This window comes from Pagrus major, chromosome 2 (genome assembly GCF_040436345.1).
Source record: "Pagrus major chromosome 2, Pma_NU_1.0".
NCBI classification, from domain to species: domain Eukaryota; kingdom Metazoa; phylum Chordata; class Actinopteri; order Spariformes; family Sparidae; genus Pagrus; species Pagrus major.
Window position 1 is genome coordinate 10,468,347 of NC_133216.1, and position 27,034 is coordinate 10,495,380.

The window sequence follows — 27,034 nt, forward strand, 5'->3', positions numbered from 1 at the left end:
TGGTTTTTGTGGCGACAAATTCGCAGGAATATTTCAAGGGAGGTCGACCATCTCCATCTGAGAGTGTGGCGTCCAAAACGAGTTTCAAGAAACTTTATTGTCTATCACATAGTGACAGAAAATTACCTTCGGTTAGGGCTCGAACAACATGAAAAAACGTTCACACCCGTGAGACTCACATAAAATCACACAACAGTTAAAAGCACGTGTGCAAAGATGCATTAAAAGACTAGTGTCTATTTTGCCTTGTATAAAATGCATATTGCAGTGGGAGTAGAAGAGCTCTTGTAAGTTCTCCTTTTGGCCAGAGGTACTCTGAAACAGCTGCCTGAGGGAAGCCTCAAACTGCAAGTCGCTCAAACAAAAGAAGCACTGGAACCAAACCATGATTATTTCCTCACCCTAACCAAGTGGGTTTTGTGCCTAAACCTAAGCAGAGCATAAGTACAAACAGAGAGTTGCAACATAGAGAAACGTTTCGGTTTTAAACTTATCTATAGTTGTGCAGAAACATACTTGGCTAACATTTTTTCTGGTGATTGGGTTGTAGGTACACAAGAGTAGGGGGAGAGAGGGAAAGACATACAGCAAAAGGCCATAATTTAACCCAGGCACACCCTTCTCACCAGAAAAATGTTTTTAAGTCAAAAAATGTATTCAATCAACTTATCATACATAGAGGTTCTCAAGTAAAATTAACTATTTTTTGGATATTGGATAAAATCCTCACCATTTGTCAGGGTATAAATTTCACTCGGTGTGTTTTTTAGATTTGTTTTCTCCCAGTAATGCAAATAGAAACCACAGCATCATGAAGTAAACTACTCTCAATCATGCATGAACTCAGTAGTGCGGGAGAGATGGAGCCCTGAAACCCACACTCGCTAAAAGTTGCTCCCTCGGAAAAAACTCATTTGGATGCAGTTGATGGAGAGTGATTTTTAGGCTGTGCACAGTTTGTAAAGCAGGTTTTCCTCCCCCCCTCATGATACATTTTATTCTCAGCAAGTTCACAGATTTGCTCACGTGGGTTACTTTTCTGGTGTAAGCATAACTGATATTGGTTGTATCGTACAGCCTTGTACACATCTTTTTTTTGCTCACAGGATTTAAGAAATGGTGCCATAGTGCACTCGAAATATTTCTACTAGCAATACTCCTCCACTCCTGCAACTCCCACTGCTACACCTACAGCAATACCTTTGTCCTCTCAGCAATTACACACTTTTTTCCACCAGAAAATGCACTCAGAGATCTCAAATAAGAGGAAGCATTCTGTTTCTCATTTATTACAATTTCTGTTATGTTTCACGGGGACAATGTCTGACATAATCAGCACATCCTCAGGATCTCTGTGCTGCCCTGCAGACAAGCCACTGACTGTTGGCACCATTATTGTGAGCAGCGAGGAGCTGAATAAATGTAGCATGAATGCAGATGGTGGGATGGATTTTTTAAAATGCTCCGAATCTGGCCGAACCGAAAATGTAAATGTTCCCGTATGAAACCATTTACTCAGTTGTACTGTTGATTAAGCAATCAAGGATTTTTCTCTGTGTATTTGGCTCATATAGTGTTGAAAGAATAACATCATAACAAACTATGAAAACCAGTAATAATGAACCTCAATGTTCTGTTTGGCACCCTCATTAAAGGCTAAAAGAAACACACTCAATTTTGTTTTATCGCCTCAACACTTCCATGAAGTATTGCCAAAACATCAAAACAGATCACTCGGTTGAAAAAAGTTGAATATGTGGTGTTTATTTTATTTAAATGTACAACAAGGAACTTTAAAATGGTTATAAAACAGTCCCAATGTAATACTGATGATTCTGTATGACCTACATTAGCAAACAAGCAAACACCATCAGTGAGGCAGATTAGCTATTTCTGTATAGTTACTATGGTTATTCTTAATGCCTGTCATCAGGTCAGATTCCAACTTAATCAGGTTGGATTAGTCATGAAATTATAACTAATTGTCATGGTGGAGTGCTGAGGATGAATTGATCAGTCTTCACCAGCCACAACACCTGTCAACACGTTCACTTTGTGACCCATTAGTCGGTCTGCATCAGCCAACATCTGCTCTGCAGCAACACACTCTTCACTTTCTATTTCTAACTTTCATAATAACGATAAATATGACTCACACAGGCAAACTCATTCATCACATCTAAATCTCCTGCCCGGTATAAAACAACCCTCATTCACTGCTCAGTACTGTGTTTCTATCGCAAGCAGAAGCTTGTGTAAGACAGAACCTCTCCCACCAGAGTTTAGCCTCGCCCAGCCAGCAGCCTGCACCAGGCGCCCAGCTAATGGGCCGATGCGGTGTGGTGCACGGCAGGAGCAGGCGTTCCTAATGACCCATAACTGAGCAGCGCTGGGCTGTACTGTAAGAGCACTCAGGAGCCTCGTGAAATCTAACCCCGATCTCATTTTGGAACAGCGTGCGCTTCCTGTGTAACATGGCGTCACCGGTGGGCGTGAATAATAGCGGAGTGAGACAGGCTCCGAGCACGTAGTCTGACAGAAGTGGTCCTCTCTCTGCACCCTAACAGTTTTAGTGCATTTGTTACAGTCCCCCTCCACCTCTGTTGCTGTTGACCCACTAGCATTGTTGGCCGGCTAATAAAATCTGCTTCGGCTCCGAGATTTTCATTCGGGCCCACATTTATTCAAGTCTATTTCATCCACGGCAGCTTCTCTAAAGTCACTCCTACATGCATGCAGACTGGCTGAGCTGCTCTATTGTTGAGGGAGGGAGAGCGAGAGAGAGACTGTGGCGATGCCTCACAGCCCCTAATCCTATTGGAAGTTAGGCCTGCTGTTTGTTTCCCTGTGTTGGCCCTATCAGTCACACTTAGATGAAGCCTGAGGGGAAGTAATATGGGTAGATTGGGCCTGAGTGGCAAGGGGAAGTTGCCAGGGCAGATGGGAGACTGCGGAGTAATACTGTGTGAAGTGCCACAGCCAGAGGTTCAGTTCTCTCTGGATGGATGTGTAATGGTAATGAAGAGAGATGAGATGAATCTGATACTCAGAGGAGGGAAATGTCTCACACACATACACATACATACGCACACAATACTCTCAAGAATGGCCCTATGGATTATGTGCTGAAACGCTTGCTCCTGATAAACATCATTCGGCACGGTGCTATTTCTGCAGTGTCTCCACTTTTAAATGTTTCAAGAGAGATAGAGTGAAACTTAGAAGAATGGTACCCACTGATACATAGTATGAAGGGAATGTGCTGACATAATACATCGTCAGTTCTCGAATCTTGGATGCCTTGAAATAATTTCTGCGATAGGCTACGCATCCGCACGCTGTATCAGTGGGTAATGGACTTCCTCTGGTACACACTGAATAAGGACTCGGGAAGATGGAGAGGGAGATAGGCTGGCATTTTAGAATATCTACACCCGATTCAGGGCTCTATCTGGCTTGGTGGGACAACAGTGTCAATGGGATGATTCAGTGTGCCTATTTTTAAGCATCTACCAGACATTTTTAATGCACGGCGAGCTCATTTTTAACAGAATGCGCTATGACTTTTAAAATATGCAGTGATGAATGTCACATTCAGTCAGAGAGTGCTTTTCAGACTCGTCGCAAATAAATAAAATATAGATGTGATCTATTTTTACAGCTTTTTATCCTGAGTGCCTAAATAAGCTGTAATAAAATCAATAAGTGGACCTTTGACAATGCTTGTTATCTTATTAAAAGCTCAGTAAATACATCCAAAACAGCTGTTCGGAAGCCCAGTGAGCTACATAATGAGAAATGAGAGAACAATGAGAAATTATTTGCAGTCTGCTTTCCTATCCTAGCCTGGTAGCTAATGAGCTCTGAGTGTCGAGCAACGTCTCGGAGAGAAATGAATGTGGGGCGTTGGGGTTGCGCTTTTATTCAAATGAAGGTAAAAGCCATCAATAATACTCTTTAGTCGGTTGCAAGGTGCAGATTAGTGCTTGCACCGTGACTTTAGACCTATCCTTCTACATACAAAACAGCTCTAAAGAATCAGAAAACAGCTCCTTTCTCTTGTCCTACCTACTAATGAAGATTTATGGCTGGTGGTGTCAAATCATAGATGATTTACATAACGCAACGGGTAGCCTGCGTGGAAGGGGAGCGAGAGAGCGAAGGAGGGAGGGCTATTAAGAGCTTCGTGATACTCCAGCAGGCATGACGCTCCATGAATATGCACACATATGTGCCTGTGTTAAATAATTTTGGGCAGATGATCATATCTGTCAGATCCACGAGGCACGGCAACCACAAACAGTGCACACGATGTAATGGTGATTAATACACTCACACTAAGTGCCTGCAACTAAATAAGTAAAAGTCCGATGCGGTAGCAGTCTTGAAATATTAAATGAGACAATTCTCATTTCTCATTTACAGCTAAATCTAGCAACTAGCCCTGATGTTCCGTCTTTGTTTCCTCATTGGCATTTCTGATCCACATGTGGAAAAAAAGCAAATCACATATGCATGTATGTCATTCCCATGTCTGACAGACTATAACCAGTTCACATGACAGATTATCATATTTTCACACATTCACATTTTAGTGAAAATTGCCAGTTACTTGTGAAAATATTAAATTCACATGTTAATTTCATGACATATAAACCTGAATATGAACGGATGACATGTTTCAGAGGTTTAATTCATCCCAACTGTTGGATAATATACTGTACATTTCTTTGAGAATGTCTTTTTGGCAAACAAATGTTATAGATATTGTATGTCTGTTAAACATTGTCCTTTAAATGTGTCTTTATTTGGTGTTGTAACAATGTTTTATAGTCACCTTAGTATTTAGTCACCTTTACAAAATGTGCAACCGCGCAAAAATCAAGTTTTTGCCGAAGGGAAATGTAAGCTCTTGGACACAACATACTGGGTTTTAATGAGGTCATAAGAAAGTATTAAACAGGAAAAAATAAATAGTTGAATTTACAGTAGTAGGATCTGAGGGACTTCCAACAACGAGGACTGATGTCAACAAAACACGAGGGTTAAATGAACGGTTGACACGTATCTGCCAAGAGTCTATTAATCCGAATGACACGAGGGCAGAAAAACAGCTACTGCAGCTTTGCATATTGAAAGGAGTGCAGCCCTCATCTTTTATACTGATCAAGACAAGAATGATAGTCATCAAAATCTCATTTCACCTTGCCTTTAAAGGACCCAAGAAGCAGGTGGACATTCCAAAGCCTGAAGCTTGGAAAAAAATCAATCAGGAACATAAGCGTGAGTTCCACACAGTTTTCTTGTATGGCCGTCTTGCTATGCCCAGGTTAGCTTTAATCATCGCTGATCCCTCACTACTATTCAGAAGCTCACAGCTCCTTCTCCTGCCCTGAAAGCCTTTGATATGGATAGGTGTGAAACCGGCTCTCATTGCTGATCCCTACCACCACCAGGCTCACCATCCCAGTAATTCAGTTTGCAGTCTCCGGTTTGTGAATTGATTACTTTGCTTTGCCTCTTTAAATTGGTGTCTGGAGAGTGGCTCTCTCTCTCTCTTCTCAAGAAAGCTCCCATCAAATCAAATAGAAATCTAATATAGGAGGGTAATGGGAATGGATAGCGTGACCTATGGTTCCGAATGATATGTGCGGGTGATGATTTGACATCTGCAGAGATGAGTCCATAGCTGGCTGCATCTCACTCGTCCTCCGGTGGGCTTCTTAGGGTTTTAAACAGGTCTGGCACTCATCAAGCGAGCTGGACTGCCTTACAGGATGAGAGCAGTGTGATGCAGGTCCAAGGTCAGATTTCTAAAGCATGGATCAGAAATGTTCCTGATGGGAAAATAATTACAACAATACCTCCTCTGATTCTGAGACCTTTCAGCTCCTCTCCCCTTTCCCTGGCTTGTATCCAGCAGATCAGACAACCCCAGAGCTGACTTTGGTGATCATACGTTGACATTACATGCTTCATGGCGTGCCAGCACTTAGGACCTTGCCAGTGCAGCAGGAGGCTGCATGAGAAAAAGGACCACACGGTGGGAGGTGAGGAATTGAGGTGACTGTGAATAATTATGTAGGCATGTGTCAGTCTGACTAATGCATCTGGAGCTTACAGTACATTTGGGCTGTCTAGACCCGCCTCCTCACCTTAAGCATCACACTTTTGCTGCGTCGTCCCTTTTCATCGCACCTTTCCTCAATTTTATTCCCCACTCCTCCGATCCTGTCTATGTCTGTATTCCTCACCACCCTGCCATGTCTAGACAGACACCGTTGAGTCAGACTTTGCCATATCAAAGATCGATGAATCACCCGGGGTAACACACGCAGCACAACTGGGCAGTGTCGTTTTCCTTGAAGCCACAAACAAACAAACTCACTTACAGAGATTCTGACATTACATACCCCCTGACTCAGTTTACATATACTGTTGTAGATGAATGTCATCCCTCCAGGCATCCCTGCTCACCAATCAATGCACCACATGCAAAAAGCCCAGCTGTGTTTTTATCATGTGTGAAACGCCAGTGGGATGTAATTCCAAAGGAGGAGGGCATCTGAAGGGCAACTTTATCCCAGTAGGTTTGAACACAACCTATGAATTACTTATGTTGTTGTTGCAACTCAACATTCTCATACTAAAACCCATCTCTTTCCAGTCTCTATGAATCGTAAGTGACCCCAAGACAAACAGACTAACGTAGACCAGCTTGAGTCTTTGTGGAGGGTGTGTTGACATGCAATTAAATAGGAACAGAAGTGTTGTTTAAATATTTCATCACCCGAGTGAAAGAGCGGCAGCACTGGAGGACTAGTGTCAGTTTTAGTGCGTGAGCACATCTTTTTTTTATTTTTGAGAGCTAAGACATGTTTTTTTGTGAGTGAATGAAGAATGTACGAGGGAGGGGAGAGATGGATAGACGGAGAGGCACAATGTGACAAGACAATGGAACATGAGGAAACTGAGTGAGAGGGAAGAGAAAGTAATATAATGGACAAGTCAATATGTTTTTGCTTCCTGACTCAAGGAAAAATGGCCCATGGCTACAAGGATGTTTTAGCTTAGCCACACCTTATGAAATCACTAAAACAAAAGGGCTGGATGGATGTGAGAAGTGTATAAACTTAGTGAACATGTGGCAAGCATTGAAAAATGTAAAAAAGGATGCGCAGTGGAGCACATTCACCAAGGGAAAGAAAATACATCCAACACCAAGGACTCGCTCAAGGTCATTCCTTTTTTCTTTACTCTCACGACAGCTTCTTTTTTTTTTTTCTTAAAAGCCAAACCACTTTGTATCACACAGTCGTGAATCACAGTTATATTCTCAACACGTTTGCATAGGTTACAGAAGCAGCAGATCATCAATTATTTCTGAGGTTCCTGCTTGATTTTTTAGCAAAGCAGGTGAGTTTGAAATGAGACATTTGCCGTATGTATCAGATTACCATCAGAGTGGGGAAACGGCAGCAAGGGCGCAGATCTCATTACTACTTCGAGGGGGACCGCAAACATGGAACTTTCTCAAGGGAATTCCCCGGATGGGGACAGAAATAATTTCACCAATGTATATCAGATTTTCACAGCTATTAATAGTAGTTTAGAATATGTAAGGTCTGGTGTGCAACCTATTATTGGAAGTCGGGTATGATCAATGTAACATGAACTAGCAAGCTAGCTAAAATAGCTAGAGAGCTACATTTAAATATGGAAAAGAGGATGGTCTTTTTTTAAAAACCTTTTTATTCTGTTGATGGGCAGACTTTATATTTGTTTAAACACAATTAATTACAAGGCATCTGTCACAGCACTAGCCTATTGTTAGCCATGAACAGAGATGAACGACACGTCTCCACTTCCTCTCGCTGTACAAAAATGAAGCCAAAACCTCCTGCATACGAGCACTGCCATATTGCGCTGGTGACATCATTTGAAGCCAGATTCTTAGCTGTTAACCATGACATTCAACCCACTTTCTGTAACATCAAAAACTTATTAAAACCAAATTTTGGGGAAAAAGGAACACTTGAACATACATCAACGTGATGAGAACAACCTAAAATGCAGCCATCCACCAGGGGGTGATTGATATTGTTTGGCTGCACAGTCACCTTCTACTAGATTTATGCTGCATTTAAATGCTCCTCAGATGGTCCCATTGCAAACAAGAAGTTGTTTTGCATTTCGTCACTCAGAGCGTTTAAACAACATGTTGACAGCTGTTTCCAGTGTCTGAGTGACAAAGAAGTGCAAAGGAAACATACAAAATACAATGACTATACAATACACGACTTTGGTAAAAGTTTCTTACCATCAACCCACTCTTTACTTTCCGCCATGTTTCAGTGTCATACGACGTCAATTTGGCAACTCGTGTACCAAAATGTTCCCCAACTTTCAGACTTGTCTGACTTGAGAGGGCATTCACGTGAATCTCCCCAGTTTTCTTGATCACTGCGACAGCACGTGAACGCGCAGTTGAAGACGCATCTCACATGCTGCAGAGATGCTACGAGATGCTATGCTATGGAATCTGGGTAATGTAATCCAAAAGCAAGCAAAGGTATCAGGGTGAAGTAAAGTGTTATCTTCATTTTCCAAATTCCCACTTCCCACAGTTCAGACCACTGAGCAGAAACCAAACCCTCAAAAAATGTTTATGTGCTTCCATTAAATATATATATATTTTCATGTATATCTGGCTTTGCATGTAGAAAAATACATCATTCTGTTTACTTTATTATATAATCGTGTATTTGCTGAATTGAGGCTTAACTGTATGAAGAAAACAACAGAATAATAATAATAATTCTAACAGGAAATGACTCAGCAGGAAATTACTTTATCTGAGTACTTGAACACCTTTTCTCTTCTGGCTCTTCTGTAAGTTACACTTTATTTTTTCCAGTAGTTCATAGTGCCAGTTATTGCATAATTAGATTGTGCCTTGAAACCGAGAACAAAACTGCCAAACTCAGATGAAGTTACCTTCAGCCCTCTCCACTATCACATATTATATGAACACTTTTTTCCTTAGTTCCTCTTTCAAGAGAAAAAAGCCATAATTAATAATTGCCTCGACTCTTCAGCTTTGAAAAACCTCTTGAGAGTGTCGAGGCATCTGCGGTACAAGCAGAGCCTTGCATCTCGTGTGCAGCCTAGATTTGCTCCTCCTGAGACTGGTGTCTCCCTGGCGACTGTCTGGTCCAATTCCACCCAGTGCTGATGGCCTGTAAAATCCCAGTTCCTTGAGCGCTCGCTTCTAAAACATTCATCATTCCTTCACTTCCCTCTAGGTGCAAGCTCAGCCTATATCAGAGGATTTGATGGCGGTTTTTCCGTCCCCCTCCACTACCCCTCGCTCAAAAAAAGCAGGGTCGGATAATGGAGAGCTCTCTAATCACACTTCTATTCTTCTCATTCGGTCATGAGCTATGTACTTACTGCCTCCAAAACCCGGCTTACAGACTCACCTGGCATGATCTGAGTGTACCTCCATCCATTACCTTTGTGCAATGCAGTTGTGCTACAGCATCAGGACCAGCTATTTATGTGAGATCCTTGAACAAGTTTGAAAGATGATTACTCACAGCTAACACTGTGGAAATATTCAACTTTGTTGTTTCCCACAGTTCTCTTTAAAACATCACTTTACCTATACTAGGTGCAAACCCAGGAGCCAATATTTTGCTCATGGTATACGAATAAACATTTCCCAGCCTATTTGTGTGCACGGCTAGCTTCAGACGGGGTGATGGAGGGTCATTTTCTGGCTTTGATTCATCACTGTGAAAGCCAGAGCCCACAGAATTATTTGATGCCATCCAGCACCAAGCAGGTCTGGTGCTGTAGCTACACGGAGTGAAATTAGTTGTTGCTTTAAATCAGCCAACAGTGACGAATGTGCAGTTTTCCACACTTCTTGCCAATAGCTCTTCTCAGCCACGGGGCTATTTGTTGCTAAATAAAGATCAATACGTAACAAGATATCCATGCAGATACTAGTACTCAGGGACATTTACTCATTAGTTCAGCACATTTGTGTTCCTAACAGACAGTCAAACAGGAGACACAAAGGGTAGAGAGACATTACAGGAAAAGGAATGAAGGGAGAGTTTTGTGGCAAGACACACACTAATTCAAATAGCTCTTTACTTTAAAGGGGCAGTCCACCCCAAAATGAAAAATGCACATTTCACTTCTTGCCTGTATTGCTATTTATCCATCTAGACTATTTTGCTGACAGTTGGCGAGTTTTCAAGATATCAGCCATGGAGATGTCTGTCCTTCTTTCAATATAATGCAACTAGATGGCATTTAAACATTTGACATTTAAAGAACTTAACAGCAATGTCTCTTTCCAAAAATCACTAGGAACTGTTTTCTCTCTGTCAAACTACACCCGCTAATCGTATCACAAAGCGGGAGGAAACATGCATCTACTCCTGGAAAAGGGGTTAGTGCTCGTGACAGTGTGGGATGTAAATGTTGGCTTAGTTAGCTTAGTCAGCTAGCCTCTTGTCCATGAGTAGATTCACACTTCATTCTGCGCCATGATATAAAACGAAAATAGTCCCCACATGAAACTGCTCACGACAAGGTCCGTGGATAGTTTTTAGTAACCAGGTCATGATTTCTGGAATCTACTGGTGCACGAGAGGCTACCTGACTAAACTAATGTTTAACTCTAGTAACTCTGGCACACTTACAGTACATGTAACTGTATACAGAAACCACTCTGTGCTGTTGTTGTCACTTTGATCAGAGCAAACAAAACACATGTCCTTCAGTGCTATCACTCTCCACCCGCCTCAAAGTCTGCAGGCTGTTTGTGTAAATCCAAACAACCTTCTGATTGTATTTTTCCTCCTTTAAAACACTTGCAGCTGTTATCTCGTTTGATTCTATCTACAAAACAGTGATAGAATACATAAAGAGTCGGTTCAGGGGCCTGGGCATGTTTACAGTGTTTGTGTAGTCATCCAAGGCTGGGTCCTAAACAATGCATCTCCTCCCTGTTTCTGCTGACACCGTCTGTTGACACAGACGTAAGTGTTCGGCTTTATCACTACTCCTCTGGGAAGGTCCAGCTAATAGAATTAATTGAATTTCACGTTCTGTTTTGCATTTTCAATTGTTCCGTTTGTGTTCTTACACACTCTTTTAATCCCTTCCTTCAGTTGTCTTTATCGAGGTAAATCCCGGCGCATAAGTGGCCCGCCTGACGACTTCACAAAGCACAACAAGCTCCACTCTCTCCAGTCATCCAATTTCTCTTTGTTTCTCTGTGTGATTGTGACCTCTGCCGCAGCCATCCATGAAAACAAACATCCTACCGATAAAGGGGAATAAAACACCCCAGGCTTTGCATTGAAAAGTCTGTCTGGTGTTTTTCTTTATGTCAGCCTTTACTCAGCTCAGCCAGCCAGCACAAGTTGGCAGATTGGCTCTTTGGGTGGGAGGTCCGACTGCTTTTTCTTTTTTGTCCTTGGCAGTGAGAGTGCCCAACGTAAGTGCAGCAAGGGCCACTCAAAACCATGTACAGTATGTCTGCTGATGTCCTCCAAGGTCCGGTCGTTGATACTGTCAGAGTAAAAAATAAATTACACACACACGTTCGCTGTCTGAAAGGAGGCATAGTGACCATTTGCTCTGAATATAAAACAATTTACAATCTTGTCCTTGGTGAAAATTCAGGGGACTATCTCTGATCTATTGTGTTTTGTCAATCAAACTGGCCAGTGTGTCATGAAGCTGGAGGCTTAGCTAGAAGTGTGAGTGTGTGTGTGTGTGTGTGTGTGTGTGTGTGTGTGTGTGTGTGTGTGTGTGTGTGTGTGTGTGTGTGTGTGTGTGTGCTTTTGTGAGATGTTAAAATTAAAGAGTGGCTTGGTTAATCATCCTTTATCAAACGCTGCAATCAGCTCCTTTGCAGTCCCCTTCACCGATCATTCTGACACAGCCACTGAGACGCACTAATAACATTGCTCATGCAAACAGAATTAAACCTGAAAGGCCTCAGCTATTGGAAGGATCCCTCAGGAACCACAGCTGAAAAACCTGGAACCAGACATCGTACAGGGACAGTCAAAACTGATTTACAATGTGTCTATGGAGCACCGGCCGAGAAAGTGCATGGGGAGACAAAGCAATATTCAGCATTAGAACGACTGTTTTAGACATTATCCGATTACATGAGTAATAATGCAGCCATATTGGCATCTGAGTCCCAAAATGTCCATAATGTCTAAGCTCTTCGGTCCTCATAGCAGCATTGTGGCACGAACAAAGTAACTGCAGCATTCAGCTATTGTGTAAGTCAAAGCCTATTTGAAAGGGATAAAGAGCTTTCTTATGAAGTTCACGGGGGAGTCAAGTTCATTAGTGGTTTTGATAGAGTAGGTGGTGTGAATCAAACCTGAATCAAAGAGAGGCAGAGACAGAGCTGAGAAAACCACAAACAGGCTCCAGGGGGACAAGTCTTTGGCCTCCCTGTCAATAATGGGTCGCACACACACGAAAGCACTTCACGTTCCAATGATCGCTGATTTCCTATTATTCCAAAACCCATAGCTTTCTTTCCTCCTCCTTGTTTTCTCCATATATACCATAATCACTCTGTGTGTCAATTATTGTGGTGGTTTACAGCTAAGAGACAGCTAAGTGGGAGCTAACAGAATTGGGTCACATCAGTACAACAGAGTACAGTTAGTCCTCACTGCAATCTGGGCAGGATTCAGTCATTATCTACTAACGCCCATGCCAGTGGAAAGCTGAGTGAAGTTTCAAAGTCTCATAGCACAAAAAAAGTGTTGCAGTATTCTCCTAAACAACTGAAGTAGTTTTAAAGCTGTCATGGTTTGGGTTTTTTGGTTTAGTCATTTCCTGTTTTATTTTGTAGTTGTATCCTCATGTGTCTTGTTGTGACTTTCCACTTCCTGTCTTTGTTTCTTTCCCGCCTCTTCTGTTTCTGTTCCCCCACATCAGTCTTGCGTTCCCTGTTCTGCGGCCCTCTTCGGACAAAACTGTCAAAAACAACTGAAAAAAATGAACAACTCTCGTCCAAGTCTCCGGAAGCCCTGAGATCCCAAATTAATTTGAAAAGACATTATTTATGCACCTTTTTAAGCCAGAATCTTCACTGTAGCTGCTAAGCTAAAAGCATTAGCTTGCATCCTGTCTGAAGTGGGGGCACAACTTCAACCACGCATCTAGGTTATAAAAATAATGTCTTTTCAAATCAATTTGGGATCTTGGGGTGTTTGGAGACTTTGGAGATTATGCCAACCAGCTGTATGGAACTATTTAATTTTTTTGTTTGTTTGTTTTAAAGTGAGTCTCCATCTACTTCAGTTGTTTAGAAGAATGCTGCAATACTGTTTTGCTGTGAAGAAATGTTTTGTGGACTACAAAACCTCGCCTGACTTTCCTGAGGGCATGAGGGTGAGTAGATAATGACTGAATTTTAATTTTTTGGATTAACTTATTCTTTAAACTTCAGACAATACGGGACTGGTTTTCTGCTGTGATTACTTTCACATTCTGCACACATTCTTGATCCCTGAAGCATCTGGTGACTGAGAACATGTGCGGTTGCCAACTTCCGTCAATAGAGCGCCAAAAGTTCCCTCCGTTCTGGAAGTAATTTCACTATTTTGACAGAAGTGGCTAAATGACTCTAAATTGTTCGGGTATGTTTAAGCTGTAAATCTAAAAAATTCCCCACTGAACCAAGTCTGTGAAAGATAATCTGTTCATTCTGCATTGATTCCCACATGAATCGCACCATTACCTGCCACAGTAGCATTGATAGATTCACAACATACTGTATAGCCAGCAAATCATCAGAAAGACTTTGCTTTGCTGTTTTCTTCCATGCAATAGTTTCTCAAATATGAAGTAAACAGTTTTATTGATTAATATAAATGAGCTGTCCTGGAAATGAAGGCTCATGGCAACTTAGCAATAAAATTACTTTTCAACATGTAGGCTTCGCTCCCGAGCAGTGGGAAAATGGGGCCTCTAAGCAGCCCCATTAAGTCCAATAAAATAAACAAGAGTGGAAGATGCTTGATGAAACAGTGACTGCTTTATTTGCTAACAGGCACCATGAATCAGTTAAGCGCAAAACAACACAAAAAGGCAGCTTTGACAATATGGATTCACCTTAGAGCTCCTCCTTAACACAACAGGTTCGCTGTCAGAATACAAAGGGAAAATACAAGGTCACATGTGCAATTTGTTGTCTCATCAAGTAGCTTCAAATCTGTTTTATTTCACTCAGCATGACGGCTGCAGTCTTGTGGGCTTTTCTGACGTGTTTCCCTACCCACTGGTGCAGAATTAGTGTGCATGACACAGGCAGGAAATTAGAAATATGAAATACTTCCAAGATATGCTGTCCTGGTAAGTCAAGTAGAACCCCGGCGCTGCACGACCTCAGTGCTGAAATTCAATCAGCACTGAGGGGGCGGTGTGAGAATAAGCCACCTGACTGACGGTGCTAAAAGGGGTCAGGAAGTCCAAGGCTACTGATCAATAAATGTGTGCAAGTATACACATGATACTTGCCCCGACAAACGCATACGCACAAAACCACTGTCTGTCTCTCTCTCCACAGGAAATATGCCTCGATTTAGACTGTTCATTAGAAATCACTAGACCCTCCACTATCTTCACTCCGTCTCACACAGTGGGAAGACACTCAGCCCTTTGAACACAGTCTGTACATCTCCTTATTGTGTATTTACTACATCAGACCTATGATTGGGTTTATGTTATCTCCCTGAAGCCGTTACAAAGCATTTAGCCAGCCTCCTCTCTACATTATTAAATGCTGCTGTCATTATTTCTGATGACTTCTCTCAGGCATTCCTCTGAAAATAGAACTCCCTTGTTCAGCGGGGAAGAGACAGACAGAGGAGAGGGTGGCTGCGCTGGTAATGCCGGAAAAGAGATGGGTGAGAAGATGTGTAGTGGAGAGAGGAGAAATCTGATCAAATGAGCCAATCCCCATGTTTGGCGCTAATGATGAGCCTGGAGGAGCGGCCTCCATCCGCTCACCAGATGTGTGTGAGTTGGTAGCTAGGGTGATAACGAGATGAAGAGAGCTTGGCCCATTATGGCTAACTGTCTCTACTAAAACTTTAAAGTGATGCAGAGAAGAGCCTTTATATTACCGGGAACAATTTCCAAAGAATACCATACGTTTCTTGACTGTTTTTTTTTTTTTTTTTTTACCTTCCAGGCAGCAATTCACTTTATTTCAGTGCACTTTGAAAATCAGCCTGCAGACTCAATACTTGATACTCCATCACATCTTCAGAGATCTGCCACCACGAACAGCATGACTTCTTTATTTAAGTTATATTTTCATTTTCAACACTCGCGCCAGCAGTGCTGCATTTAAGGAAACTTACAGACAACATACAGCTGATGACTGCTGTATTTATGGCAATCTAATCCAGACGACAAACAGCAGGTAAACAGTGACAATGTGAAAAGGATGGTGTGAATTTGGTCATTTCTTACACTGAAAATGATTTATTGTTCAGCAGCAGGCGCTGATGGCTTAGGTGTCAGTCGGAGAATTGAGAGTTTTCCTCCCTTAAAATAAATCATGATATTTTTAGGCCATAAGGATGCACAATATATATCTTGTTATTTTGAAATCTCCTCAAAATCACTGGACAACAAACTCAAATGTCACAATATTTTTTACCAAAAACCTCAATATCAATATTTGCGACAATATTGTAGATATAACTGTTGGTACTTTCACAAAACATTAATACAATAAGATTTTTGATATGATGCAGCCTTTAAAAACAGAAAAAGACAACACTTATGTCATGTCATGATATAACAACATCTACATATATATATATATATATATATGTATATATATATGTATATATATATATATATATATATATATATATATATATATATATATATATATATATATATATATATATACATATATATATATATATATATACACACATATACACACATATATATGATGTTGTTATACATTACATAAAACAGATTATTTCTCAACAGTGATTTGTTTGTTTTGGAAGGCACAGGCAAGTGGTTAGAAAATGCTTTAAGTCCTTCCTGAGGATAATTACAAATCACATATTTTGTGGTTTTAATTAGGACGCCTTGTCTAAATGTTGACATCCTAAAAAGTGGACTTGTTTACTGCGATAGAAGACTTAATGAACTACATCTAGCAGCTTGCCTTGATGGCAGAACATCAATTTAAAACATAGGCTTCAGAAAATGTTAAGTAATAAAGCAAAATATATGTTGAGTTTGTTTCAAATAGGCCAAAACATGGGAAAAAGCATAATTTCCATTTGGGGACCAACTAGAATATTCTTTTAATTTTAACAAGGTTTGCCTGCAAATAACTAACTTTCTTTGGGCCCAATTACCGTCTATTTATTGAACAAGGCATTCCTGATTGATTTGTGTTCACAGCGGGCAATACATGATTCAAAGCCACTTCTTTTTTTGAATATCATCACGCACACTCCACATGTACGTTAATGAGTCATGGCCGTAATTAGGTCAATGAATAATTCATATTGTTGGTATTCAAAAATTAATGCCTGCACATGATACATGCATCAAGCACACGAGATGGAGAGCGTCGCTATGCACCATTTACAATAAAAACGAAAGGATGTAACAGGGTGCTTCAGCCCTTTAAATGAGGACACATATAAAGCTAGCCAGCCATTCCTGGTTAGAGGAGAAAAAAGTAATTCCACTGATAGAATTAACCACTCTTTTATTTATTTTAAATCAAGTATTAATCTTCTGTTTTAGGTCATAAACACGAGTTCACTTCAAGTTCCAGTTGCGGTGTTATCCCTCACTCTTAATCTCATTTTTATAATCTAACTGCCTACTTATCTTAACCCTTGAGCAGCTGGTTTAATTCCCCTCAAATCCATAATCTCTGGCTGCGTGCTGTGCTATAAGGGCATGAGATTCACACGTTAGCAACATGGCTGAGCTCCCTTCAGTCAGGGGAGTCAGAGCTCTGAATACTTCCTGGTTGAGCATTACCTCCAGCTGTTTACATTACTGATGGATATCATTCTGCTTTTCACTCATTCTACTTTCCCATCATTCCTTGGAGATACTCTGCAGAGTGTCAATTCCTGCAGGAGGCCCATGGAGTGATTCAATAGGATAGGTCCTCTCTAACAATAATCTGCATGCTGTCTCTTGAGGCTTGCTCATAAACAAGAACACACACGTGCACATGCAGCCACACACATGCACAAACACTCCACCCTGTTCCAACGTGGGTACCGGCACCATTTCTGCCACATCTCTCTCCCACTCTGCCCTTTGCTCCTTTCATTTTCCACCTGTCTCTGATCCTCTGCCTCTTTTACATTTCAATCCACCGCCTGTTCCTCCCCGTCCTGACAGGGGAGTGAGCGGAGAGAACGGGGGGAGAGAGAGAGAGCAGGGTAGAGGGGGTTGCACCCTTTGGGTAGCTAAGCGATTACCGTTTGAGAGATCCAATCCCTTGCATCATACCTCTCTCAACCTCCTCTGCTCCTCCATTACTCTGTGGGAACCCGTTTCTGCCTTCTCTGCACGTCTGGCACCTCCACTCCTGTTTTCTTCATCTCCCCTTATCCGTTTATTCTTACTTCATTTATGACTCCCCTTGTTGTCTCTAATCCCACCCACAAGCAAGCCATTTAATTCATGTTTATGGATTTCTATGCTTGCGTTGTCATCATTGCTTGCGTATCTAGGTGGCACACGGAAATATACTGCAAACCGTAATCAGGCATTTAAAGCCGACGAGTGATGGAAAGACTTTTGAGAAAGAGTCTGCATCTGAACGACTTGCATTTTCATCCTATATGTGTTTGTTTGTCAGAGTATATCCCAAGTGTGTGTTAGCATATGTTGTGAGCTGCTTCAGGAGCCATTTTTGCCGGTCTTATCTGGCTGAGTGGAGTGCTGGCTGCTCCAGCAGCAAAGCCAGAGCCCACTGCCCACCGCTTAAGTGGAAGAGGACTAATCCCTCTTCTCAAAGCCCACTCTAGTAAACACCACTTCTCCAAAAGCACCCATGCACACCCATCATGTCCAGTCCAGGTCCACAATACTTTGGGGAGGCTGGGGTTCCTGGGGTTATTTTGGGCACCTGATCTCATATCAAATAATTACCAGTTCCATGTTCCATTAAGAGTTGAGGGGATAGAGCTTTTAGCACATACAGGCACCCAACAATTATTTGTCCCTTGAATCCAGAGGGTGGCCATGTGCACTTTCCTGCATCTACCAACCTGACACATTCATTACACTTCATCACCATGATAAAGAGAGGAGAAATTGGTATGTAAAATGTGGCAACTGGTGTTAAATCCTTGGAAATCCAAACCATCTAACAGCTGGAAAGGGGAACAAAACTGGCAGTAAAATGTTCCTAAATGAGTTTTCATTGAAACCTAGGGGGGCTCATTCCCGAATTTTGTGTTTTTGATCTCCTCCTAGCTGGATGCCTTCATGGTACTTCATGGAGCGTGGCAGTGCTCAGCGCTGACCAATACAGTAGACAGGAATCCAGTCTGAGGGCTAAGAGAGAACCATTTTTACTTAAAGTTTAAAGGTGCAATATGTAAGAATTGGCCACCTGTCGAACTCATACTTTAAACTAATATGGGGCAGCAGATTAACAGTTAACTGCTGCTTACTGTAACTGTAACTGTTACTGTAACTGTAACGCAGGCTCTTTGGACCGGGACAGATCAGGGCTAGCTGGTTAGCATGATAATATCAGTAGATATCTCTGCAACATAATACATAAACCTCATCATGTCAAAACTGCAATTTCTTCCCATTATGTCGACAATCTTAGTTCATTTTTGACACATATTGGCCCTTTGAGGTTTTATTTTGCTGTTTTTCTTTGTGCTCTGTTGTGCACTGTAGAGACCGTTTGATAAAAACAGCAGTTTACAGGAGTTTTCTTGCCCCAGCGGTGTAACTGAAGGCCATTATCTGCTTACCTTGCTGCTCTGAAACAAGGTATTTAACAGGAGAAGGTCAGATGCAAAATAGAGATCTGCCATATGGCGTGACGAGTCTTTGATGAGGAAATTCATCAAAATCACCGCCGTATCTGGCAGCCTTGTGATTTTGCACCGTAACACTTCCTTTAGCCATTTTGGGGTACATTCTTATAGGTGGGTGGGTGGTTGAAGGGACTGGGTGGCAAATTGAAATTCATTAAAGTGAGCTTTGCATACACACTGCACTCTGCTCTGCATGGATGGTTGGCTCTCTACTCAATCAAGTCTGGTAAAAATTGACCCACATCATCCATTCCTCCGCGAGCCAGGAACAGTGTGTAATGTGGCATGCTTTTTGCATTATTTCAGGGTGGCCTTGCTTTTGATAGATTTCTAGTTGTATAGCAATTACACTGCTGTCGGACAGGATGGAAATTTGCTTTGCTGTGGTAATATCTGGATATGTATAGTTTCATATACTGCACTATGCAAAAAAGTACTAAAACTAGGACGTTCAATTTTTTCTTTCTATTACCAAATTGCAGAAACTTATGCAGGCTGATTCAATTTCCTATTAAAGTAAGAGTGATACGAAGTCGAACTTAACTTGAATAATTGTCTGGAGCTTGAATACAAGCGCTTGTAAACAAATGTACTATAAATTAAAAGTCTTTAAAAGCCCATATGTGGTGATCGAATGACTCATTCAGTCTTATTAAGTTCACCGACAAGTTTTATTAAATGCTTTTGAGCTGACTGACATCTCACACAGCCTCCTCAGTGACCGTCTGTGGTGGAATTAGGGTTAATGAAAGTTTAAGTCTGTTTCAATCCCTAAAGGGGACACTAGGGGAAACTGTGGATCGTAGTTGGAATAAATGTTATGAAACACATGCTGACAAGGTAGGGCATCACATTCCACAGCAGCCTGGGAGGAAAAAATTAGAAGATTGAACGATATTAGAACTGGATCTGTTGAGTCAGGAAAAGACGGGTCCAGTCAGGATGTGTCTGGAGGTTCCATTAGCAGTCCCCTGCACCTGCGAGACTGCTCCACGCTCTGGCTGCTCATCAATCTTTCAGGACTGTGAAGGCAAGGTGGCTGTGGGGCTGGGTCACTGCCAGATGTAGCACAGCCAGATTCGGAGCTGGTGCAAACAAGCGCAGACAAGCTGCAGCAGCCGGCTGAGCTTGGCTGGTCCGCTCCGGTCTGGTGGACGGGCTCACCGGAGGAGCTGGCCTGTTTGTCTGTCTGCACAGCAACAAAACAGCCCGGACTCAGCACAGTCAGTGGCAATATTCTGGCCACAGTCGACGCGTGCATGTGTGTCTGACACTTCAGTAACAACGGGGAATGCGGAGAGCTGAGAAGACTCCAAGAGCATGCTGGGTAAAGTGCATTTCTCTCTGCCAGTGAGACCACATAGCACTTTGATCCTTTTTTACTCATCTAACCCAATACACACAAACACTGAGCCTATCTCACACTGTCAGTCAGCTGTCAGAGAATACACCTCAACTGAGCACTGACTTTCTTCTCTTCTAAAGTCGGTCACCCCACAAAAGCGGGAATGTTTTTTTCTGTCAGAAACGTGTTATAGGTGTAACCCTCCAATGTTACTGTCAGGAGAAACTAATGAGCATGAGTTCCCATTCATCACATTTCACTTCCCACAGACACATACCTGCTCGCACGTAAAAAAAAAATCTTCAGCTCCACGAGCCGAGGACATACTCTGCTTCACACAGCGGGAGCAGACACTCTGTTTGCAGCTGATTCTGTTTGTTTCTCCTGTTTGATGGAGTTGAGTGTCCCCAGGGCACAGGCAGAATATTGTGGGCAGCCACAGAGCATAAACGATCTGAGGCTTGCTTTTTAGGTTGTGTTCACCATAAAAAAAAAGTTTGTGAGGTGGTTTCCACCCTATACAAAGCGCAGCGCGGCTCGTATGTAGATTTGAGCAGAAACACGGCGCCATTTAACCACAAGTGATTTGTTCAGGAAACTATTATAATGCATTGTGCATCCTGATAATAGTGTTCTCTGCATTAATATGTTGATTTTTGCAAAGTTAAATGGGGATAGCATTCTAGAGTGCTATTAAGCCTTTGCATTTCAGAGTGGCTTCAATTAACCTTTTCAGTGATTGCACTGGAGGACACATTGGAATCCATTGTTAATCCAATAATTATTGTCTGGCGGATGTACTTGACTTCGCCCCGTCAGCCGGCTAATTCACTTCATGTAGGTTTTTCTTTGCTGGAGTCAATAATTCTTCTGATTAGAATTGGATTTTCCGTTTAAAAGGGGGAGACGTTTATCAGGTTGTTATCCACACTCCAGTTAACATGCCAACGAGGCAGATCCATGTCATTTACCTGTGAGATTACAAAGTGTTAAATAGCTTTAACGAAATATATGTAAATTTCAACCTTGTTTTGACCTCTAATACAGTTATCTGACAATTTATGACACATGATTCTACATTTGTGTGACTAAAAAGTATATTAGCTTTATATAGTTATCTTTTTATCTAACCTCATACAAACCCAATATTTAAATGGGCAATAGAAAAGTCTTTTGCTTCAGTGTATCATTATTGTAATAGCTATAGAATAATGAAACCATCTGCATTTAGATTCTTTCCTTTTAAACCACTCTTTTCCTTATTTTGTCTGCCACCAGACACAAAATCTTCCAGGAAAATGATGGCTGACTGGCGATTCAGTCAGGCCAGCAGCCTGGCACCATTTCTATCTGCCTTCATCTCCATTAAAGACTCAGTGAATGACTAAACTGACATTTTGTCCTCTGTTGTTGGTAATTGTTACTCTAAGGAAAATGGAAAGCAATCGGCTGTCTTTGCAACAACGGCACCAACAATAATACCACTTGGAAACGCAAGGAACTAAAATGAGAACCCTTTCCTTTGTCACAAAAAATAACGCATATTTATTACACCAAACAAGCAAATATTAAATGAAGAAATGGACCATTGTGAACCTACATAGTGCTGTCACTTCTGTTCAGCACCTAAAAGTAAAAACATGGTGTAGAGTGAGTTCTACAGTCATCTGGGATTTGGGAGGGATAGTGCAGTGTAAAAAGTAATGTATCACTGTTTGTGATCAATGTCTGAAGCATGTCATTAGTTCAAAATTATGTTTAAAAGCAATTCCCATAAAATTATTCAGGAAGCATCAAGTGATAAAACATGTAAGTATATTTTAGTGCTGCTGAAAAGGGCTAAAAAGGATCAAAAATAAGAAGTTAGTGTCGCAGTTATCTCTTTGCCATGAGACAAAGCTGTGATTGCCTTAAATATGGAAAGAAAACCTCAACTGTTCTTGAATCAACTTGAAATTTCTTCCTGAATTGGTCCCACCGGCAAGTGATGAGCTCCAAACTACTATCATCTGTCTGCGATGCGCCACAGCATCATAAGAGCACTTCCCATCATAAGAGCACTACTGCCTGTCAACTGCAGTGCAGTTGGCGAGACCACGGCTTGAGCTGTACTGGCCATCTCACAGCCTTTTAACCACTGGACTAAATGATGCCCTTTTAGTCCTGCGGCGCTGATGTTTTGCTGCCGGTATGTTTATGGAGAACTGACATGTACCGGCGAAACAAATTATTCCTTTCAGTCCGGGATGTGAGTGACGCAGGCAGCCACTCATCCTCGTCCTCCTCTCAACATGCCATTTCTCCTCCTCTCCAAGAGACCCATCTGTTGTTAGAAATGTATTTATTGATGGCTATTTACTTCTCCTGGTTTGCTTTTGTGCCTCAATTTAGCCCACCGAGTCATTCCAGCATTTCAATGACTCGGGCGATCCAAAGTGTTTGGCTTCCAATTCAAATGTCCTCGTACAAAACATCATGGTATACCCGCAGCATGTCTGGGAATGTGGAAACCAGTTTAATATTCTAACCAGCGACAGCAGAGTGAAATTTGAAAGCGGAGTCTTTTTAAAGTGGTTCATTTATCTTGTGTGTGGAGAGCCGGCCCACACTCCGACATAGAGAAAAGACTTACAAGGAAAATCCCAATCAAGCGACAGAAACGCATTCGAGGGCTTTCGCACGGTCATTTGCTGAAAACAAATTTGCCTCTGTTCCTGCACACTTTTTCCGACTAAAAAATGTCTTGAGAACTGGTGGTAATTGTTATGACAGAAGGTGTCTAAATCACAGCGTCCGCCCCATCTCATCATCTACAATTAGCCCATGATGACTGAAGCAATTTTTTAAGATTCCAGCCTCAGCTACGAGCCAAAGGAAGGTTAGAGGCATAATTTGGATCCGAAAAAGACGAGAGAATGCAGATCATGAAGCGGGTTTTTATGGGTGACAGTGAGGTTGAAATTAACTCTGATGAAACACACCGAGAAAATGAATGTGAAATTCTCTACCGGTGCAAATGGCTCTAATGAAGTGAGACAATATCAATTAATGCGAGAGGAGGGAGGAGGGGTGGAGAAGAGCCGGGTGGAGGAGGATCGGGAGCAGGAGATAGGAAATGATGATAGCTGAGGAGAAAGGTTTGAATTGAGAACACAGCGCAGGAAGTGAACATTTGAAAAAGATGGTTTACACTCCATTGCATGGCTAAGGAGGTCAATTTGAGCATGACAACAAACAACTGTGTTTAATGATTTATCTGCCTAATCTGACGCAGATCATTAGGCGGAAGCCCCTGTACAACCAAAACAAGGCAAGCATAAAAACACCAGTGAATCTGTTTTCTTTAACAAACAACACAATCCTCCCATCTGCGGCACTTGCTAAGTATGTCTGGCAGCTTTCTGGGATGCACACAGTCGAAGAAATCAATCCAAGATGTATATTTTTTTATAATGGAGACTGCTAGTCCCAATGCAATCGTCAGAGTAAATGTTGACAATGCATGTTCCTGCAAACCACAGATGTTAAAACTTTACCTTTACCTGAAAGTTAGAATCTATGGAGTGGTTTGCTAGTCGTGGGTGAATGAAATGAACAAGGATGGACCCACCATCCGTCCTTTTAAAAGGACGGATGGTGGGTTTAGGCACAAAAAGCACTTCAAAAAAGATCATCCTTCGGCTTAAAATCCATGTTCTGTTGCCACAAATACGGCTGGAAATGCCCCAAGGTTTTCTTAAAAACACCCGGATTCGTTGCCAGGAAGACAGCTAAAAATGTCCTGACGTCTTTTTAAAAAACACCCGGTTGTGTCGCCTTAAACACAGCTGTAAAATGTTCTCATGTCTTGTTATAAATATCCATCAGCTTCACACTGGCTTAGGAGCCTTTTCGCCAACGCCACCATCATCTGATCCACCAACTGACATGAAAGTCAGCTCATGTACATGTACTGTAATGTGAACATGATATGACTCTTCTTGCCTTTACAACATCCTGGTGGGAAGTGGGGGGGGGCAATGCAATGTGTGATGTGCTGATGATTGAATTTTCTTATTAACAGTGACTGCTCAGGAAGGGTATGTTGCAGCAGGCTGCAGGCTTTGAGGGAGAACCAGCCCAGCTGAGACGCTGCCTCACTGCTGAGAAGTCACCAGCAGGACAGACACACATATGGAGGAATGCGTGCTTTCCCGCAGAGTCAAATTTGTATGTGTGTGGATGGTGAAGTGTGCTAACGCTGGAGCCTGTCACATTATAAATGAGTGTGGTTCTCTGGGGCAGCTGGACCAGGCACGGGGCAGCTGGGTAATTTGGAGAGTTGCAAAGAGCGGTTTGTTGGCACAGCTGTGTTTGCTGACATGGTAAAATGAGTTTGGGTCGCATGATGGAGTGTGTGTGTGCGTGTGTGTGTCCATACATGTATGTCCACTGCTGTGCATGTATGCAGAAGCTTCTGCAAGAGCGGAAGCACCGGGGGCAGCTCAGCTCAAATCCTTGATGTAGACAGGGGGAATAAACAGGCCTGGAACTGAAATGACACTTCGCTGAAATATTGATCATCCTCCACAGCGGATGGAGAATGCACAGACAGACACAAAGATAGATAGATGAAACAGAGTAATGCAGATATGAGGGAATAGGTTTCTCAACAGAAACCTTCTGGCGGTGCACAGCATTACATAAACATGTTTTCTTTCCTATACTTTGAACCCTACACTGATTATTTGCTGGGATGTCAATAGGTGCTGCATAATTTATTCTGATTGATTCAGTGTTGACAACTCATATGCGGAGGGTCTCGATATGTAGTATAACTTTAAATAAATAAACAGATAAGCAAACCACAGTGCTGTAAAGGGAAATGTTGCAGCTAGACTGGCTACTCCAGTGGAACAAATAAATAATTCAGCTTACAATCAACTCACAATCTCAGCTGCTATTCACGCGCACAGCAGGTGCAGGTAGGAACAAAGATGGAGGGGCTGCTGCTGCACTCACACCTCCTGTCATTTTTGAAAAATAAAACTTTTCGGCACAGAGAGGTCCTTAAAATACCGTGAGGAACCGAGTGGGTTTTAACAAATCAATTAGCACTATCTCCCTGTGATCCAGCTGACTGAGAAGTGAGAGGGAGGGGAGAGAAAACTAGAGGCGTTGGAAGGAGGGAGAGGACACGCGGAGGGAAGCGAAGAAGGAGAGGCCTTTGTTTTTCCCTTTTCTCTGCCTCACTCTAATTAGACAGGCCAGTGTGAGCAGAATCCCAATGGCAGGATGCAGGGAGTAACAGATGTAGAGAGGAGGAATGAAAAGCATAAGAGGGAGAGGGGGGCATATCATGACACTAACCTGAGCTCGCACAACGAAGAAAGCAGGAGAGGTAAATATGGTCTTGTGCTGCAAGATGAGATGATACAAAGTTGGCATATGTAAAACACACAGATGGAGAGGAGAGAAAAGAAGAAGGAAACAGACAGCTAACCGAACTGTCTGGTGTCTGATTGCAGACAAAAAAGTAATTTAAGAGAGATGCTGCAGAGTGTAGCAAGCAGTGGCTCCTCACCCTGTCAAATATCAAAGACCTTGATACTCTGCTGTTTCTCGCCCAGAAAGGCAACAGTTTCTCCTGAGAATTTCAGTCATAGACACCTATTTTGCAAGAGATAAACATGTATGTTTTGGGGGAAAATCTAACGTAATCCAGATTTTGATTTGATGTCATGTCATGGACATTTTCTCATTCAAAGTCATTTTATCAGTTTTGGATTTGCAGGAAAGGACGAGTCAGGTGACCTTCATCATCATGTTAACAATAATAAACTAGTGGTTAGTGTTCTGTTTAGGCAGTAAAACAACTTGGTTAGGGTTTGTTCAAAATAAGTTAACTTACGTTTGGTTACGCACAACGTAGGTTAACCCATAGGTGTCTTTTATACTGGGGGCATAGGTATGAAACTATGACAAAATTTAAAATTGGAACCTAACATGTACATACAGTACACTACACACTGAGGTTAGACAACAGCCTACATGTGCAGGAAAACTGTTTTTGATCATTATATAATCCCCATAAGTCCCCACTGCTTTTCAACACAAAGTGACGTCCTTGGTTTCACTTACAGACATAAGTTAAAATAAGTCAACATTGACGTGTGATTTCACAGGGGACACAAACACTGATCATCTCGGTGAAAGTTTGTTTGAAGCACACATCCACCTCAGCATCTTCTTTACTGCGTCACCTGACATTTTTTTCTTGATAACATCCTTATCTAAAATAGTCTCAAAAACCAGATCTGTCTCCACAGCAATGTTTCAGCACTGGAGTTAAAGTCTAAACCCTTTCTCATCCTGGTATGGGAGAAAAAAACACTTTGTCTTGTTTGTAATTCTTTTAACCAATCACAATCATCTTGGATGGCTCTAAACTCAGGAAGCAGCAATGGTACCTCTGCAAAATATTGTCAGGGGGAACGTATGGCAAACCCTGGCATTAGAAGAAAAGGTAACAACTGCGGGCTTGTTTAGGTCAGTGTTAGGGTAGCTTGCTTTTTTCGGCATG